Source organism: Lagenorhynchus albirostris, chromosome 3 (assembly GCF_949774975.1).
Source record: "Lagenorhynchus albirostris chromosome 3, mLagAlb1.1, whole genome shotgun sequence".
Lineage (NCBI taxonomy): Eukaryota > Metazoa > Chordata > Mammalia > Artiodactyla > Delphinidae > Lagenorhynchus > Lagenorhynchus albirostris.
In genome coordinates this window covers 5,116,922-5,127,853 of record NC_083097.1, presented here as the reverse complement: position 1 = coordinate 5,127,853, position 10,932 = coordinate 5,116,922, and positions in this window count along the sequence as shown.

Genomic DNA, 10,932 nt, shown 5'->3' with positions numbered 1-10,932 from the left:
ACTATGGAATTAAAAGCCAGGGCAAGTGATGGGATGAAAGAGTCACAAGGAGCAAGGACCTGGCATTTTCCCTGAGAAGGAGCCATGAAGTGTGTGGGAATCAACAGAGCACGTGGGGTGAGAACCAGGGAGGCCATGGGCGGATTCCAGTTCTATGTCTTCCCAGCTGTGTGTCCCTGGCTGCATTACTTTACTCCATTTAACTTAATCCCTGACAGCTTTATCAAGTAGGCATTATATATATTTCATGAAGGAAGCAGTTGAGTGTGAGAGATTATATATAACTGGTGTCTAGCCCAGTGCAGATGTTCCTTAAATGCTGGTCCCCTACAAAAACATCCCAAGTTCCACTGTGCTATGCCTTTATACAAATGTGATGAATTAAAATTCTAAGCTCTATAACCAGAAATAAAAGCGAGGTAATTTCTGAAATCATAAAAATGCTTCTCCACAGAGGAATTCACCTCAGGGAGTCTGTAATTACAACACTACCTATTACATTTACATGTGGTCCTAAGAGCAAAAAGGCATACAGACGTGGCTTTCAGTCAGCTCTGTGGCCTGGGAGGGAGAATCAGGTTTCCCATGTCTCTTCACTTACTTGTCCTCTGTGCGCTGTCCCAGGGAGGCCAACGTGGCAGCTCACGTCCAGTTATCCATCCGTCTGCCAGCCTGAAGCTCTGACCCATCGCTGTTAGGACTCGGGACGACCTGCCCAGGTCTGCTCCATCACTCATGCTGGAATTCTTCTGGCTTCTGACCCCTTCCCAAGGAGGCTCATTGTATTGATTTAAAGCCATATATGTGATTATTGAAGAGATAAGTAAATATTTATGGATATTCAAGCAATTCCTTTCTGCTAAGAATGGAAGAAACAGTGGACAACAATCAGCAATTTCTGTCTCAGGTTCAAAAAAATCTTAATGTTCCCCCTCAGCCTCCTTGCAAATCAATAACTCTTACTTTTCTTGTTGTTTACAGGTAATTAGCCTGACTTCATGTAGTAGTGCTACAATCATCTTGGAGGCGTGATTACACACATTTTAGAAACGCACCAACAGAGATTCAGAGATGTTGAGAAAGCTGCCCAGGTCACACAGCTTTCAAGTGAACACTAGTGCAGGTCCTCTGACTTCAGGCCACTGTGTCTCGGTCCCCTATGACGATGCCCTGACACCAGCTCTTTATTAAGTCTCTGTAGCTGCTGTAGCAAATCATCACAGCGGAAGCAGCTCAACAGCACACGTTTGTCACCTTACACTTCCGGAGGCCACAAGTGAGACCTGGGTCTCTCGGGGCTAAGATCAAGGCGTCGTGGGCTGCGTCCTTCTGGAGGCTCTGCGGGAGGGTCTGTTTCTTGCCTGAGGTTGCCTGCTTTCCGTGGCTTAGAGTTTCTTCCTCCATCTTCACTGCCGGCTATGCTGCCTCTCTGCATCTGTCCATGGTCACATCCCCCTCCGGCTCCCCTTTTCTCCCAACCTCTTGCCCCTTTGAGGAGCTTGTGATTACCCAAGGCCACCCAGGTGAGCCAGGATGACCTCTCCACTCTCAGGCCAGGTCATTAGCAGCTCCATTCCATCCACGACCCCAGTTCCCCTTTGCTGTGAAGCCCACCATAGTCCCAGGTGCCTGGGATGAGGAAGGAAACTTTCTCAGGGACGCATTCTGCCAACCACCTCTATCTCTGGCATTTCTGGTGGGAGCTGAGTCACAGGGGTGGGAAGAGGACACCCACGTCACCTACCGCTGCCCACAAGCACCCACACCTGGGGGTCGGCTTAGTCTCCCACGTGGGGGGGGCAGAGGTTCACCTGTCACCCTCAGGGCATGGCCCCTGGCCTCTGGCTGGGCTCTGATTCGCACTTCACCTCTCACAAGCTCACGGACCGCGGCGGGGTGAGGTGACCTCTTCGGGTGTCACTCCCTCATCTGTGAAAAAGACACAGGAATCACACCTCCCGCTGTGCCGTGTGGGGCTTCCGGGAGGTCATGCGCGTAGAGCCCCTAGCGCAGGTAGGCGGTGCCGAGCGAGGGTTTGCTGCATAAACGCACACACACAGCTGCCTCAGCGAGCCTCCCTGCCTCCCGAGTGCCTGGCGCGGTCAGTGTAGAAGTTACCACATATACCGGCTGTCCCCTGCTTCTGCCCCCATGGTCCTGGACCCTTGCCCTTTGCTGACGCCACAGGACTGGTTCTGGAAGGTGAGCACAAGTGATGGTGACCACTGCGGGCCAGAGCATTAGCTGGTTTGAAGGCCGATCAATTTCCCCCACTTGAGTCCCGTTCTGCAGACGGGGTGTCTCCTGGACAGTAATTCAACTGAAAGCATCAGACCAGAGCTGGTATCCCGACATCTCTCAAGGTTTAGATGCACATGGATCCGGCTGGGGACAGATGAAAGAGAAAGCTGTGCTGGCTGAGGTGAGCTGTATTGGGGAGGGGATGGGAAGGCAATGGGGAGGTGAGGTGCGCGTCCCCATGGGGAACGGTGATGGGCGTAGCCTCTCTTCCATCTCCACTCCTAACGTCTCCTCTTCTGCAGCAGTTCCGGAATCCACTGGGCTGTGTCCAAAACCTTCACAGGACTTTTAACACTGGCAGGGTCACCGTTGAACTGGGCTTCACACACAGCATATTCTGGGCCTTATTTCCTGTGCTTGAACCCCCAGTCCCATGCTATAGGGGAACCCCTTCTCTCAGCTATTGCCTGCAATGGACTGGATGGGGTGCAGGGGTCCTCGTCCACACAGGGGCCTGTTGGGTCTTGGAGTCAGACCAGCACCCCCATGGGCTTGGTGGATGTCCGGGTCCTAAGTGTTGCGGGGTGGGGGGAAGGACGGAGCCTTCACTTCGGCCACCAAGCCAAGGAAAGCCCACAAGCTGGCTTTACCCTGCTCGACGACTGGCAGACATGACTGCATTTGGTGTTTGTTTACTTAGTTGGTGATGTTTCTGTGAACATGGGGAGTTTTAAACAATGTGGCGAGACTCTGACACCCCCGGATCCTGGGTCTCTGAGAACTGGGGTGAAGCCACCACGCTCTGCTGGACTGTCCCCACGGCTCCTGGCGGACACCAGGTTCCGACAAGAGCCCAGCATGACCATGCCTGCGGTCGAAGCCCGGAACCTGGAATCTGGCTTCTTGTGAGGGGTGACGTTGCCTCCATCCCAGCTCCTGAAGTGGGGCTTCCTTGCAGAGTAAAGGTGTGCAAAGGAGTTGGGGCCCCCAAACAGATGCTCGCCTGGTCTGATGACCCATCTGGGCTGAATCCCAGCCAGGGTGCCTCCTAGACCTCTGGTCTCCCCTCCGACTTCCCGAAGAGAGAGGTTGAAGGAAGCTGTGTTTGCTGAGCCTAGGGCACGATGCACCCTGCCTGTCGCTCACGTCTTATTGGAATTTCACAAAAACAGGAAGAGTAAACGTGTGAGACATCTTCTATTTAATTTCAGAATACTTTCTTAAAAGTGACTTCTGACAGCTGTCATTAAAGGGAAATAGACACAGTATGAAAAAACCCCTGGAATCTCATAACACAAACATTCCTTGATTACCTCTGCTTTGCCACTGGTTAACGAAAAACACTCTTTGTCTGCTTCGAGCTGGTGTGATCCTTGGACTCATACGTTCTTGCTGATCTCAGTGCTTAATATATAGCGTGCCTAATGAAATCAACAGTAAAAGCAAAGGAAATACTTCCCAAGTTCACCGATTTCAGTTGAAAACCAACCCTGCAGTGGGAACAGTTATTTACTGTTATGTATGAGAACAGTTCTGTTTCCTCACCCTCTCTCCCTCCCTGTATCCACCCAAGCTCTGCAGACCATACATCATGGTTCCGCAGTTTCTGTACAGAACAGCACCATAGCTTCTCAGAAACCCCTGGTGAGCACCGGGGTTTACAAATACATTTTGTCTTGGGGTCCCTTGTCCTGCCGTTACTGACTCTCCAGGCCCCCCACCCTGCACCCCACCACCTCTGGATGCTTCTCACCAGAGTGAGGATCGACCTGGAGGAGGGTCGTGATAAGAGATATGGAAGAGGGGCGAGGGGACCCACACTGCTGGAGTGGGGCCCCCCAGATCCACACAGAGAGCAGGATTTCAGTGTCGTTGGGTGCTTTGTAACCTTTATGCTTATGTTAAGCATTTAAGACAACATTCTGCGCAAGGGTTAGTAGCTGCACCAAGCTGCTGGAGAGCTCACTGGAGCACGAGGTGGAGGCAGAGGACTCCGGGAGGAGGGACAGTGCAGAGAGAAAGAGTGAGCGCTGCCCATGCAGGGACTCAGGAGGCAGCTCTGAGGGTCCCCAGCAGCAAGATCTCGCCCGTCCTCAGGTCTAAGCCCTTCACACTGTTTCAATGCAGCAGCTTCCTGGGAGCACCTGTCACCATGCTGTCTGCCAGGGACCACGAGAGAGTGCAAAGCTGGGAAAGCCCCATCCCTGCTCCCCGGGAACTGGATGCCGGACAGTGGAGGGAGACTTCTGTGAAGAAGGCGGTGATGAGTGTTGTGATCCAGATTCTGTAAAAGCCGGGTCTAGGAGTAAGAGGAGAGGAAGAATCCACTCCCACCTGGGCGGATGCCATCCTGGGGCAGCGGGGACTGGCCTTTATCTGGGAGGTTTGGTCTGCTTCAAGATATGAGGGAAGGATGTTTCATCTATTTCAAGGTAATAAGAACTATGGTACATATGTGTGCATCTGCATACATGTACGCAAGCACACACAGGTGCATGTACCTGCGTGTGCACACGTACGTGTCTGTGGTCTCACGTGCACTCACATACATGTGTGTCTGCCTGTGCACGTGTGTGTGTTCCATTTGTAAAGCAAGAGCAAAAAGCCAAGTGGGAGGAGCCTGGAGCTGAGCCAACGCTTCAGGCGGGAGCCTGCAGGGCCTGGAATGAGGGTCCTGGGGGAGATGGAGAGATCGGAGTCACGTGCCCTCCCCGCACCCTGGAAACTGCTTCGTGGCTGCCCATTACTCACTTAGTGAAGAGCTTCTTAGTTCCTACTACGTGCCCACACCGTGCTAAGTATGGGAGGTTGGGAACTTCTTCATCACCTCTGTATTGCTCAGACTCCGTCAAGCATACATTCAAAAATCTTTAAAAACAGAGCTTCCAACAGTACACGTGAGCACGTGCATGTGAGCACAGTGCTAAATTGTGCACACATGCTGTGCAGGTGGGAGCCGAATAGACATGCCCAGAATCGGGATGCGTTGAGGAGAAGGTTTCCAGATACTTCCTTATTCTCCCAGCTCCATTCTGTTGAGTGGTCCCTTCTCTCTGTTGAGCCCTGCAGCCCTTCACCTCCCTGCAATTTGCGGAGTCCCAACCTGGCCTAGAAAAGCAAGGACACAGGTCCCCAAGGCCCACAGTCGTTCTGTCCCAAGGCGATAGACCTGTGTGTACACGTGAACACACATAAGACTCATGCACCTCTGTGCTCCAGAAGCGTATTTTTGAATGAATGAATGAGTGAAGAATAAACGTTGGTGTTCAGGGTAAGGAGACTCTGCCTAGGAGAAAGCGAGAACCCCCCCTCCCGGGCTGGGGGAACCTAAAGAAAATGCTCGTATGTCTCCAAGGTTCAGTTGCCTGAAGATTTCATGATTGTCAGAAATAGTCAGTGGAAGTATACTTAATCAACAAGTCAGCATTTTGAGCTCTGGAACTTTGCAGGCCCCATAATGGGGTCTCTTTGTCCTCCCACAGATTTCCTAATTTCAGTTCACAATTTGTGCTAAAAAACTTGTTTTGAAAGAAGTGGTAAAAGGGCTGAGCTATGTGTGAGAGAGCTAAGAAAATAAAAAACTATCAATAAAACATCAGAGGGAGGTGGGGGTAGACCAGAAGGCTTCAAGGAAACTCCCCTGTGCCCAAGGAGGGCGGAGAGCACAGGAAAGAGGGGAGAGCAAGTGTTAATTTGAATGACAAAATGAGTGACAAAACCAAATAGCAGATATGTCATTGTGGAAGCTTAGAAACGTATTTCCAAAATTCCTCGACACTCCTGCCACAGGGAGGTGGATTGATGTGCCCACCCCCTTGAATCTGGGTCTGTACTGCTTGGACAACAGAATGCAGGGGCATGACTGTCCAGTTTCTTGGCTCAGGCTTCGAGAAACTGATACATTTTATTTCCTGCCTCCTGGGACACTTGGTCGAGGACCCCAGCACCATTCTGTGAGGGAATCTCAAGCCGCCTTGTGGAGATGCCCACGTGGAGAGGACCCAGTAGCCAGCATCAACTTGCCAGCTCTGTGATGCACCGTCTTGGAAGCATATCCAGCTGAGGTGTGTTGAGTGTTGCCATGTGGAGCAGAGCAAGCATCCCTGCTGAGCCCTGCTCAGCAAGAGTGAGGAAAATAAATGTGTTGTTTTCAGCCACCGTGTTTTGGGGTCATTGATTCTGAAGCAACAGATAACTAAATCCGATTTGTGAACAAGGATTATGACACTGAATGATATAAGCCACAGTTATTTCCGGATCTTTCATTACTGGAGTGAAGGTTTCCTGCCCTTCTTAGAGACAGCCCGAGGTTAGAGCCTCAGGCTCCTCATCTGTGAAGAAAACAGTGTCCATCTCATGTTAACGTTTGAGGATGAGTGCAAAGTATCTAGTGATGCCCGTGACAGAGAGCCTTCCTCAACTTGAACTCGTTCCTTTTTTCTTCCCTAACCTCCCTCTCCACCCACAGGAGATGATTGATTTCTGTTTGTTTGCTTTGCTGTGATTCCAGAAGTGACCTAGACAGATAAGAACTCGGTGAGAGTCACTGTCTCAGACGAGAGGAAAGGGAGGCCTACAGTTCGGGGAGGGGAGAAAGAGAATCTTTCATACAGTTCAGACTTAAAAAAAATAATCTGCATGTATCACAGTTCAACAAAAGGAAACAAGAATAAAAATATTTTTACGGAAGTGACCTAGAGGTGGAATAAAAAATTCACTTTCCAAAGGTAAATGAATATCAAAGAAGGGCAGGTCCTACCACAAAACATAGGTTTTAAGTCGCTTGTTTTGCAACATTTATTCTTAAAGGGGGCCTAATAAAAAGGAACACTGGGTCTGATGATGGGAAATGCACAGTGGCCCCTCTGCTGGAGGGCCCATTCCATGCTTGGCTTTGAAAGGTTTCAACTGTGAGCACCTTGTCCCAATCAGGCTGTGACACAAATCTCAGCTGGGGTGGGTGGAGCAGACACACTGGGAATCAGATGTTTGATAAGGAAAAATATGGAAGCCAGTGTCCTTATGAGCTGGAAGGCCACTCATCCTCGGCAGAAGGAGATAAGCATGGGTCTTACTGTCTGTCCACTCCCAGCTCGCCCTCTCCATCTTCCTCAGCCAGTGTCAAGGTGATCAATAGTAGTCCCGGGCCAGTGTCTTATAGCAGAATCCGATCCTGGGAGAGAGGAGAACCTGCCTGCCATTGTCACAGGTGGATGGTTAAACATTTCCTAAACAATCTGGTTCACCATCTTCCCAAAGATTTTGAGTTCAAAGCACCCTCGTAATCCTTTCTCAAGTGGGAGGGACTCATTTGTGCCTGTCAGTGCCGGATTCTCCTTACCCTATGGATGGGACCCTTCTCGTCTGGGAATGGCTGTGTGATGTGAACACTGAGGTACGAAGTGTGAAGAGATTTGTCTGACCTGCAGAGTTTGGGGTTGGGCTGGAATGCAACATTCCCCAGAGGTAATCTCAGGAATACCAGTGCTGGGGTACAGATGGCAGTTACCAGGTAGAAAGCTCTTGTGGACAAATTTATTTGGGAAACACTGAGCTCAACAGATCTCTTTGCTGCAGGATTTGTCAGAGCCTTTAAAATTCAGTGGGACTCTCCAGGAGGTGTACCATGTTCACAGTGTTCCAAACTTCCATGACCAATTTCTGTGAGAAACTTGAAAGACTAGGGCCTCATGGGTATCAGTTGGGAAACCCTTGATCTTTAGGATCTGAGATGTTATTAAATTTCAAAAAATCAAAGAGAAGCTCAGATTTATTTTTATCTTCTCTTTGGCCTTCTATATGGCTCTCCTAGTTGCTCTCTCCCTCCTTTCTATGTCACCCAGGCACAGTGCTGCATCCCCTCTGCTGGGAGGACCCTAACTTGATTGACCTGTCCCTCCACCAGCCCCTTCTTCAAAGATTTTATTCCCTGTGTCTCATTGCCTCAGAGCCTGGTTCTGCTGGCCAAATTCTCCCTAAGACTTGGAAGATGTCCATCACCACTGTGATGAGGGGGCTTTGGTATCTCTGCACCAACTCATGCCTTTTATGGACCCACCCATGTGCAGCTTTAGGTGAACCTTTTCTCCTCCGTGAACCCAAGGGTTCCGGAATTTGTAAGTCTTTTTCTGTAAAGGGCCAGATAGTAAATATTTTTAGCTTTGCTGGCCATCTGGTCTCTGTTACAACTACTCAGCTCTGCTACCGTGGCATGAAAGCAACCACAGACAGTGGGAAGGTGAGTGGGTTGCCATAGTTTGCCAACCCTTGCTCTAGAATGTATCCTGGGTTCCCTTAGAGCACTCAAACAGTCTTCAAATTATTATCTTTCCTTCCAGCCACAAGGCTGGATTATAAACTCTAGAACTTAATTTACATTTTATCTTACCCAAGGATTGGAACTTGCACCTGAACTCGAAACTTAGTGCATAGGACCTTGACTCCTGGCTGGTCACTCAGGGCCAATGAGTGGAAACGGACTGGGAGGAGATTTGGACACAATGCCATGACCACACTTAGGACTGTGCATCAGAGAGGGTCCATTTGGGAGTCAATGAGTGAGACACGAGTACCCTGACTTGGGGGGTCATCAAGCAATGGCTCCAGTGAACTTTGCTCTGGAAATCACAGATGGGCTTTCCCAGGCTCTGAAAACATTTCCAGTGCCTGACCTTCCGACGAGGATCCAGAGTCTGGTTTCCCTCCTTCTCACTCCCACCCTCCTTTCTGTGTGGGTCCCTCCTTCAGCTGCTGCTGCTGGGGGGATGGATGCTACAGCTTGTCTTGATCAGTGCAAATCAAGTAGGAACAGACGCTTGTTGGAAAAATGAGTTGAAACCAGGACTATGACATTGAGTTATTGAATTGCTTTGATGGACTCCAGAGCCTGGTAGAGTCATACCTGGCAGCCACAGCCTCAGCTTTGTCTCGCTGCTTATTAGCTTTGCGGTGAGCTATGACAGAATACGTCCTGCTCCGGGGACTGCTCCTTGGCTCCAAAAGCTTGCCTCCCCCTGCTTCGCTAGCACATGTATGTGAGGCAGGGTGGAGACACACTGGGTACAAAGCTCTTCTCTTGCTCCCCGGACACTGCAGGCAGCTTGTTTGTTCTACAGTTGCTCTTCTAGCACATCTGAGCATCCCAAGTCTCAGACGTCTACAGATTGGATCCAAAAGGCAACAGCTGTCCCTGGAAGGGTGTCAGGACTGTGAAGGATGTGAGTGTCGCCACATCCCTACTTGCCCTTCTGCCAAGCTCACACGTTAGCCGTCAGTTTCCTAGAGGCTGGTAGAAGACGCAGCACTCAGAGACAGGAGTTCATTGAACACAGCAGAGCAGGTCTGCTTGTCATGTGGGCCTGTATGGACACCTCTGCACACAGTAGGTGTATTATAGCTGAAGAAACTTGAGCTCAGGGGACCTGAATCTTTTACTTACGGTCAGTGAGCATGTCTGTCCTTTTCTCTGGAGGAAGAGACTATGTGTGCAGAGGGTTTCTCAAGCTAGGCACCAGGGATATTTGGGGCCGAAGAATTCTTTATTGTTAGGGACTTTCCTGTGCACTGCAGGACGTTTGGCAGCATCCTGGTCTCTACTCACCAGGTGCTGTTGGCATCCGCACCCTAATTATGAAAAGAAAAAAATGTCTCCAGACACTGCCAAATGTCCGCTGAGGGGCAAAATTGCCCCTGATTGAGAACCACTGCTCCATGCAATGTACAAGTAAGTATTCACTACTTAAACATCCTTGAGAAGAAAGGACATCCTTAGAACAAAGGGCAGATGAGTGTCATGTTACCTGGGCAAGTCTGGAAGGCAATGATGCTCAGAATCTGGTCCAGGGTACAGGGGTGGCATGTTAAGACACCTCATGAGCTGTACACCCACCCCCAACAAGACATTTCTTTGCTGCTGTAGATGAAAAGAAAGTAATTCAATAGATTTTATTTTAACATGTGATTGAGAACTACTTACTAGTACCTTATTAAGTTTTTAAGGGTCCATAAAATCTGGTGTTTAAACCAGAGATGCACTGAATGACAACACACCAAATGTTGAAACTCAACAATCAGCTGAGTATTGCCATCGCGTAATAGATTTCTAGGATATAAGATTAAATCTAAATTTTGTTAAAAATGATCATTATTCTTTTCTGGTGGTCAGGTTTTAAGTTTGATAGACTGCTTTTGTGATCACCCTACTGTGTACATTTGTGATGGAAAATACTCGCCTGCTTTCTGCCGAGGACGTTAGAGCTTACGTGTGACAGCGTGCGGTGCCGAGACTGTGGCCACTGTGGTAAAGGTGGTTTGGTGGCCCAGCTACTGAACGTTATGCTGCCAGCATTATATTTTGTGATAATAAATGTAAATTTACACTTCAACTGATTGACAGAATGCTAATATATAAAAAAATTAAGGGATTTTTACTCCAACCTATATCTTTAATGCATGACTTTGATACTCAATATTCAGACAAGGACAATGAACCCAAGTGACATGATTGGTCCACATTGCTGTCATCTTTTTGCTTACTGGACGTGATGGTAGCCTATGATGTGACTGTCGAGCAGTCCCAAGTTCAGGGAGCCAGCAATGACATGGACGCGGGCATCTGGCTGATTTCTGTTCTAAAGGCCAAAAAGGAGTCAACTAGCAAATTTTAACCAAACACTGACACTTCAACCTAGT